This window comes from Prionailurus bengalensis, chromosome A2 (assembly GCF_016509475.1).
Source record: "Prionailurus bengalensis isolate Pbe53 chromosome A2, Fcat_Pben_1.1_paternal_pri, whole genome shotgun sequence".
Classification (NCBI taxonomy): Eukaryota; Metazoa; Chordata; class Mammalia; order Carnivora; family Felidae; genus Prionailurus; species Prionailurus bengalensis.
Window position 1 is genome coordinate 11,179,457 of NC_057348.1, and position 10,240 is coordinate 11,189,696.

General features: G+C 38.1%; 1 pseudogene; it reads right to left on the bottom strand.

The window, feature by feature from the left end:
- Positions 1 to 8,617: 8,617 nt before the first annotated feature.
- On the bottom strand, positions 8,618 to 9,693 carry LOC122486381 (annotated as a pseudogene).
- Positions 9,694 to 10,240: the final 547 nt, after the last annotated feature.

Here is a 10,240-nt window from a genome sequence, read left to right on the forward strand (position 1 = left end):
AGAAGTTCCTGTGATTGCAGGGCCCAAAGTCTGAGCCAAAGGTTGAGATTGTTTCATTAGATTGTGGAGGTGAAAGAAGCCTCTTCTCTTTTTTCCTGGAATTTCTATTTTTTTTCTTTCACCCTCTCTGCACAATTTATTTAACTCACTTTATTAAGCTTTCTGATAGCTCTTACATCCAAGAGATTTTCCCATTGTTATTTTCTTCCTCTCCCAAGGTTATTCCTTACTTTGGATTAAAATATTTGGAAATTCTTACATATTTTTCAAAGGACAACATGGATATATTAAGAATAATTTCTTCTCATGTGAAATGTATCATAGGGAGTACTTTTTATTTTGTTTGACCAAAAACAACAACAAAAACAATGACAATAACAACAACAAAACAACCATTCATGACTTATACTAGTCCTATGGAAAGTCTAGTCTTGGCTATCACAGCTATTGATATAAGTTTAAAACAGAGAAAGATCTGAGACCACCAGACTTCACTCTTGTGAACATCATTCTTTTCTATATCACTACATTGACTGCTCTTCCTGATAAGGCAGACTTTTATGTACTGGTTGTTATCGCTGATCATGGGGTGTTTTTCCTACACATTAGGTACCTGCTCTGTCACACAGCTTGTGTCCATCATGCTTACCATAGTCACTGGCAAAAAAAAAATGATAATAAAATGCATGTCTCCAAGTGGAATCTACAAAGAAAGAGAAACATGGAAAAAATAGATTGATATAATATGGCCTTTTAAGTCAAACTTGACTTTAAGTATGATGGCGCAAAATATTAAGTCATGCATTTATCACTATGCAAAACATTTCCTTCTCAGGCACTTTATCTGCTCATTGAATTACGGAATATCAGGGTTCGTGTGTAAAGTGTATTCGTTAAGATGAAAGGCTGGTGGCATGTTTTGGGTTTTATTAAATTATTTTCTGGTTTCTGAAAATATCCAGTGCTACTTATAAATGTGAGCCCTTCCATTTCTCTAAATGAAATATCTCCCACTATTCGAAATTTTGCCAAAACCACTGAGGAGGCAGCAAATGAATAATATCTGTATTGTCTGTTTTACATCTTCCTCCTTCTTAATCGCTGGATGACTCCCCAGCAAGTGTGGATTCCTGTCCAGGTATGTGAATCGGAGTCACAAGCTTTGTGCAAACATACATGACCTTCCAAAATTTCCGTGTTACCTGAGAGGGGCTCAGTGGAGTCATTTTTTAATACGTTTATCTGAAATAAACTTGAAGAATGGAGTAATCCTGATGCTTCAATTATGCTACCTACAAACGCCTAGAATAAAAAGAATCAGATTATGACAAATGGCCTCATTTCTGCCCAATTTGATTATTATATCAGGTAGCTATTGCTGTGTCCAAAGCATCCTCAAATAAAATAGCTTACTACATATATTTATTATTGAATGGGATTGTAGGGTAGGAAGTTGTTCGGATCTCTGCTGGGCTCCTCATGAGTCCATAGTCAGGTGTGAATCTCTACATTGTGTTTCGAAGGCTCGTCCATGAGGTGTGTGGTTCTAGTGTCCTTCTGCTTGAACTGACTTATGTCAGTTTACTCCTTTTCTATATGTGGGCTAATCTTCTAGTCTACAAAACGTGAGTTTATTGAATGTGATTTGTCTTAATTTAGTTCCACTATTTTAATATTTACATGTGAACCTTTGCTTTTTCACAGCTCGCAGAGAGATCTCCCACCCCGTTAGGTGTGACTCAGCTCACTGTGCTCCAGATCTGACCCTGAGTCATGCACCAGTAGAATTTTTAATTTCTAATTAACTTATTGGAGCATTATTACATGCGACAAACTGCACATATTTAAAGTATACAACTTTAAATTGAAAGAGTCATTGAAAAATCATGGGTACATACTGCATGATTCCATTTATCTAGAACTCAAGAAGGCTCACAGTAAGTTTTAACTGCTTTGTTATGCAATTTTTAGGCTATGATCCCTCTACCCATTGCTTTCTTCTGAAGGCAACGTGGAAGATAAACATAACTTCAAGAGATGTGGTGAGGAAAGATGACGTGTAGAAATACTGTTCAGTCCAAAGACTATTCAAGAATAAGGGTTGTGTATGCAAATGTACATGCAAATGTATGTGTATTTATGTATATTTTTCTTTTTAAAAATCTGAACTTTATTGTCAAATTGGTTTCCATACAACACCCAGTGCTCATCCCAACAGGTGCCCTCCTCAATGCCCATCACCCACTTTCCCCTCCCTCCCACCCCCCATCAACCCTCAGTTTATTCTCAGTTTTTAAGAGTCTCTTATGGTTTGCCTCCCTCCATCTCTAACTTGTATATTTTTCTTTCAAACAAATTCACTCACATACATAGATGTACATGCATGAAATTCATGACCCTTATTGTAACACATTATAACTTACATGTTGTGTTGAAAGAAAGCTTGAGAGAAACTTGAGGGTAAAGAAAGGAAGAGAATGAAGGTTTGCCTTAACTTGGAGTTCTAGGAATGTAGAAATTTAGACAAAAAAAATTAGAGTAGGACAGGTGGCCTTATTTTTAACAATGAATCATGTTCCTTATCTTAATGCCCAGAGGTCTCAGAAACAGTATCATATTTGCATTTGTGCAAGGAGAAATCCTGTGTACTGGCTCATAAGGCTGAGTATCTCCAAATTGACTTCAGGTTTTGTTTCTTCTACTCAAGTAGGGTTTCAACACAAAACGCCCTTACTCAAGGAAGCTACGTAAATGAGTTGAGAGTCTTGGGTTCTATTTCTTCAAAGAAAATTGTATTGGATGAATGTCTTTGTCATTTCCAACTGCTGCTTTATACAACTATCACATTAAAGGTTTAAAAGAAACAAATTTCCACTCTTTCAGGTCTGGAGGTCAATGCCAAAAGTGAGTCTCATTGGGCTAAAACCAAGATGTCTTTGCAGGGCACAAGAGAGATTGAATTCCTGCTCAGTTATGTGATTCCAGGACACCATATTTTTTCCACACAAATACAAATCCTTCCAACCTCTACTGATAACTGAAAAGGAATCATTTTTTTAATAATTATCCAAAATAAACTTGAATAACAGAATGATCATGAATGTTGCTGCATAGCAAACCATCCTGAAAGCAAACGGCTTGGTAGAATGTCTTTAGAATTCAGTGGAATCGTATGGTGCTGAGTTGTTCTAATCTCTGTTGATCTCCTCAAGGGTCTTGAGTCAGCTGTGTGTCAGCTGGGGAGGCTCTGCTGATCTTTCCAGGGCATTCTAATATAATTGGGGCTAGGCTAGCTATCTGTGGCTGATCCAGGATGGCCTTGACTTGGACAACTGGGCTGTGCTCCATATGTCCCCAATTCCTCTGCAGGCCATCTCATTTTATTCACTTTGCAGAGCCATAGTTCCAAGAGAGAGAAGCAGAAATGCACAAGGCCTTTAAGTTCCACTGTCACTTCTATCATATTATGCTGGCTGCAGTAAATGAAAAATCCTAATTCATCCAGAATCAAAGGTGGAAGAATAGTCTCCACCTCCTGATGTAAGGTACTGTGCACATTGCCAAAGATATGGCTACCAAGAAAGACCGGCATTTGGGGCCATCTCTGCAAACATTCTACCATGGCTGTTAATTTCAATTCAGTAGGTTTCATTTCCACTTCCACCTTCAGCAATGCAATGATCTGACAAGAGAGTGAGAATTAATTAGGTGTCTAATGATCAGTTATGGAAATTCTACTCCAGATGGTCAAGGTTTCCTCCAAATGTAAGTTTCCTCTTCACCACTTGCCTATAGATCAACATTCTTAGTAAAAGAAAAGGACAAAGAAACTAAGATTTTCTTTCCAGTTGCCTCAGACAGACTGGGGACCCTGTATCTAACTCATTGATTAATGGAGTTAGCAACTATTGTATCACTGATGCTATTTTTATGGCATCCTTCTGTAGATACTGTTTTTCTATTGATTGACCTTCCCATTGACATACTCATAAAAGTTTTCATCCTGGTACTGTTTGTTTGTTTGTTTGTTTGTTTATTGGGAGGGTTCCATTGGGAGGAGGTTACATTGGAAATGCAAATAAAAGACAGAGACATTGGAACATATTTTCTTCGTTTATCCAGCTCTATTGAAATTTCACTGACAAATAAAATTATGGAAGTTTAAGCATACAACTTGGTGATTTCACATATTTATATGTTGTGAAATAATCATCACAATAGGTTAGTGAATACATCCATCACTTCACATAGTTACCATTTCTTTTTGTTGGAAGAACATTTACTATGTACTCTGTCAGCAACATTCAAATATACAACACAATATAGTTAAGTATAATGACCACGTCGTACATTAAGTTCCCAGAACTTATTCATCTTATAACAGACAGTTTTTAGGCTTCCACTAGCACCTTCTCATTTCCCCAAACACTAGCCACTGGCAAACATCAACCTACTCTCTGTTTCTATGGTTCAGATTTTTATATCTCACATATAAATGAGATCATAAAGTATTTGTCTTTCTCTGCCTGATACTTTTACTTAGCGTAATGCCCCCAGGGTGCATCCATCTTTGAGCAAAGGAAAGCATGTCTTCCTTTTGAATTGGTGAATTCCACTGTATAGATGTCATCATTATTAATTCATCTGTCAATGGATGCTGGGATGTTTCCATGTCTTGGCTATTGTGAATCATGCTGCAGTGGATGTGAGAGTACAGATATCTGAGATGCTGACAAATACGTGGGAATTAAACCATGCACTCGTGAATGACTGATGTGTGAAAGAAAAAAAATCAAAAAGCAAATTTAAAATCTTAAATCAAATGAAAATGTTAACATAGCATATCACAACTTATGGGATGTTACAAAAGCAGTTCTCAGAGGGAAGTTTATAGTAATAAGTGCCTACGTTAAGAAAAAAACGACCTTAAGAAAATAACCTAACTTTATCTTTGAAAGACCCAGGAAAAGAAGCACCAACTAAGTCCAAAGCAGCAGAGGAAAAGAAATAATAGATACCAGAGCAGACATAGATGATATATAGACCAGAAAACCAGTAGAAAACATTAATAAAATGAGGAGCCAATTTTTTGAAAAGCTAGGCAAAATTGACAAGCCTTTAGTTTGACCAAAAAGGGGGGGGGGGCAGGGAGAAGACCCAAATAAATAAAATCAATAGCAAACGGTGATGCTTTACAACCAAAACCACAGAAATAGAAAGAATCATGGAAGACCACTATGAACTATCTCACAGCAACAAATTGGGCAACCTACAAGAAATAGATAAATCCCTAGAAATGTACAATGTAACAACAGAATCAGGAATAAATAGTAAATGTGAAGAGACCAATAATAAGTAGGGATATTAAATTGGTAATCAAAAATCTTCCAGCAAAAAAAATCCCAGAATCAGAGAGTGTCACAGGTGAGTTCTACTAATCATATAAAGAAGAATTAATGATAAGTCTTCTCAAACTCTTCCAGAAACTTAGAGAGGAAGACACATTTTCAAACTCATTTCCCAAGGCTGGCATTACCCTATACCAAAGGTAGAAAGGTCAGTACAAAAAAAGAAAAATATAGACCAGTATCCCTGCTGAACACACACACAAAATTTTTCAAAAATATCAGGAAACTGAATCAAACAACACATTAAAGGAATTACACACCATGATCAAGTGGGATTTATCCCTGGCATACAAGGATGGTTCAGCACAAGCAAATCAATAAAGGTGATACGCCGCATTGATAGAATGAAATATAACGATCATATCATCTCAATACATGCAAAAAGCTTTTGACAAAATACAACATCCTTTCATGATTATAAAAAAAAAATCTTCAACAAACTGGGTATAGGGGGAACATACCTCAACATGAAAGAAAAAGGCTGTATATGACAAACCCACAATAACACTGTACTCAATCATGGAAAGGTTAAAAAACTTCTCTTCCGAGATCATCAGCAACACAACAGTGTCCACCTAGCTAAAGCATTCAGGCAAGATAAAAAAAAAAATGCATCCTGATGTTTTCCTTAGAAAAGTGTCTATTCATGTCTTCTGCTCATTTCTTCATTGGATTCTAAATCGGAAAGAAAGAAGTAAAATTCTCTTGATTTATAGATGATATGAACTGAATATAGAAAACCCTTTACGGGGCGCCTGGGTGGCGCAGTCAGTTAAGCGTCCGACTTCAGCCAGGTCACGATCTCGTGGTCCGGGCCCCGCGTCGGGCTCTGGGCTGATGATGGCTCAGAGCCTGGAGCCTGTTTCCGATTCTGTGTCTCCCTCTCTCTATGCCCCTCCCCCGTTCATGCTCTGTCTCTCTCTGTCCCAAAAAATAAATAAACGTTGAAAAAAAAAATTAAAAAAAAAAAAAGAAAACCCTTTAGATTCAACCCTTAAGAACACACTCACCATGATGAGCACCAAGTAACATGTAGAATTGTTGAATCACTATGTTGTACTGAACTACATTGTTCTGTGTGTTGATTTTCTGCCCTGCACCAATACAACTTTATTGAATTGAAAATTACACATGTGGTACACCTTTTGCAGACATGGCCCCAAATACCACTTATCCCTGTATCCATGTACTTTGCAATGTGACTGGGAAGCTCCTCCCATTTCTCCACCTTTGAATCTGGGTTGAATTTAGTGTTTTATTTGCCTTGGCTAATACTATCTGGTAAAAATGACAACGTGCCTCAAGGGTCTTTGGCGTGTTTCTGCTGCTCTCTTGGAACCCTGCCTCTGCCATTGAAACAAGTCCAAGCAAGCCTACTGTAGGAGGAGAAACCATGTGGAGCAGAGCCCAGTTGCTCTAAGGATGGTCAACCTAGCCTAGCCTATCACCAGCAAGTTCCCAGATGTGAGAATGCAGCCAGGATTAACAGAGCACTTCCAGCAGACCCACAGCTGACCACAACCTCATGAGGAGACCAACAGAGAGGGGAAGACTTCCCAAACATAGATTCTCATGTGATCGTTGGAGATAGAATGTGTTATGCTAACCGAAATGAGTCGATCAGAGAGAGAGAAATATCATATGAGTTCACTCATACGTGGAATGTAAAAATCCAAATAGATGAACATATAGGGGGAGAGAAGAGTGGGAAAAAAGCCACAAGATGCTTCTAATGATAGAGAAGAAAGTGTAGGTTGATGGAGGGAGGTAGGTGGGTGATGGGCTAGATGGGTGATGGGTACTAAGGAGTACACTTGTTGTGATGAGCACTGGGTGTTGTGTGTAAGTGATGAATCACTAAATTCTTCTTCTAAAACCAATAGCACACTACATATTAACTAATTAAAATATAAATTTTAAAAATTTAGAAAGCATTATCTTAAATCATTTACCTTTGGCAAGGCTTTTTACGCACCAATAGCTTACTGATACAATAACCAATATGAAAAAATCTGAGACAATTAAGAATAATCTACTGCTTTTTATTTTTGGCATTTGTTCTGATATTTGAAGACGGCATTATAATGACCTGGTTATCCACATTTATTTCAGATCAATGTACTAAAAAGTGACTACCATTCAGGTTCTCTTCTAGGTAACTGGTAGAGATTGGAAAGACCTATTATGTTTTTTGTGTGGATAATTTGTGGGACTCTTGGTCACAAGACTCCATACCCAGAGCATTACTGGGCAGGAATTCAAGCTCCTGTCCACGTCATCCTCTGATCATGAGGATTGAAGAGAGTTTAGAGCATAAAAAGGTAAAGAAACTAATCCCAGAGAGAATACACATATGGTTCACTCACTCACACTGTAATTTTTATGACAGCATTTTTAAAGATGAGATATTAAGTTTAGGACAATGGAGGAAACAATACTTGTAGGCAACACTGGAAATTTTCAAGTAGAAACAACAAAATCATCCAATTAAATAATATAAAATCTGCCACTAAATTCTTCACTCCAATTAATAAAACCCTTTAAACATGGACACCAAATATCTCACACCTCAATAAGTAGATATGCATCATGAAAAACATATTTTCTGCAATAAAATACGGCATGATTGAAAATTTTATGTCATCATTTTTTCAGGTCTTCTCAGATAGTAACCCCATATTAATCACTTGGTTTATGCAAATTTGTCTTTCTGTACTTTACACTTGGAGCAGAGCATGTTTTTCATAAGGAATTTTTGCCTTACTATTCTGTGCCAGGGATACTGTGGATGCTGAGCTGATAAGAGAGAGAACAGGATCCTAATGAGGATCCTAAAACCCCATGACTAACTACAAAACAAACCAAAATGTTAAAGTCTACATTATCAGGAAAAGCATTCAAGGTAGTCATGTAGAAAGGAATGGGCAGTCACAGAATTTCCTCTACAGTAAAATTATATAAATGGCCTCAGTTGCCAAATATAGTTTATTCCATAAAACTGGTACAGTTCATCACTATGTGAGGCAAACGGGACTCTCCAAACTGTTTCTGATTCAAGGTTGGACTAACTTTGGAAAGCAAGAAAACAAAAAAAAAAAGGAAAAACTGTTGGGTACCAGAAGGAGCATAAAGTTAAACAAAGGGACTTATTTAAATTTAATAAAGCAGTCGAACTTTGGAAAAATTGAAATTCCAGGATATGAATAGAGGGATTAAGTTCTTCCATGATCCGATTAAAGGATCACAATCTCTGGCTGTTAAACTTTGAGCCAGCAATCACAGGTACTTCTGGGAAAATGGCCCTTTTATGGCTTCCCTCTGAAAAATACATTTAGAGCCTCCTTTCTGTCTCTGTTCCTCAGGCTGTAGATGAAGGGGTTCAGCATGGGCGTGACCACTATGTACATCACTTAGGATATTGCACTTGAGTGGGAGCTCTGGGTAGCAGCAGAGCTGAGGTACACTCCCAAGCCCATACAATAAAATAAGGAGACAACCAAGAGGTGAGATGCACAGGTGGAAAATGCCTTATACTTGTCCAGAGCTGATGAGATCCCACGTATGGAGGAAACTATCTTAGAATAAGAGTACAGGACCCCAGCCAGGGGAGCACCACCCAACAGCACAGCTGCAAGATATATCACCGTGTCATGAAGAAAGGTGTCAGAGCAGGCAAGTTGGATCATCTGATTGAGCTCACAGAAAAAGCGAGGGATTTGCATGCCTGTCCAGAAGGACAGCTGCAACACCATTAAGGTTTGTATCAAGGAATGCAGGATGTTCATCATCCAGGACACCAGAACCAGCAGTCCACAGAGCCAGGGGTTCATGGTGACTGGGTAGTGTAGTGGGTGACAGATGACCACAAAGCTGTCATAAGTCGTCAGTCAGGAGGAAGTTGTCTAAACCTACAAAGAGTATGAAAAAGTACATCTGCATGACACAGCTTTCATAAGTTATGACTTTTACGACTTTTCTGTGTTTGTACATTCCCATCTGGGGGACCGTGGTGAAGGCGACATAGATGTTTACGAAGGACAGGTGGTCAAGGAAGAAGTACGTGGGCATGTGGAGGTGGGAGTCAGACTTTACAGCCAGGATGATGAGCAGATTCCCAAGTATGGTGACCAGGTACATGGACAGGAACAGCCCAAAGAGGAAGGGTTGCAATTCTGGTTCCTCCAAAGATCCCAGAAGAAGAAATTTTGAACTTCGTGTATCATTGCCTAGTTCCATGTAGTCGATGTGACTATCAAAATAAGAGGAAAAAAGCACGACACGATCATGCATTACTAATCTGGCAGATACATCATTGTTTATATTTTGCAGTCAGGAAATTAATTTTTACATTTGTAAATAGAGCATGTTAAAAACACTAAAATCTAGGAATAGAAGGAAACTATCTCAACATAAAGCCCTGTATGAAAACCCCACAGCAAACACGTGCTCAAGGGTGATATAGTGAGCATTTTCCTGTATGATCAGAAGCAAGGAAAGGATGCCCACGTTCACAACTTCTACTCAACACTGGAAGTTCTAGCCAGAGCAATTAAAGAAAGAAAAGGAAAGAAAAGGTATCCAAAATGGTTAGAAAGAAATAAAGTTATGCGTGTAGATGATGTGATCTTGTATGTAGAAAATCCTGAAGATAACACCAAAAAACTAGTACCTCCAATAAATTAATTCAGCCAAGAAACTGGGTACACAGCCAACCCTCAAAAAATCAATTGCATATTTACATACAAAGAATGAATGATCTGAAAAGGAAATAAAGCAATTCCCTTTATGTGACACCCCAAAGAAGAAGACTATCGCCTCACACCAGTCAGAAT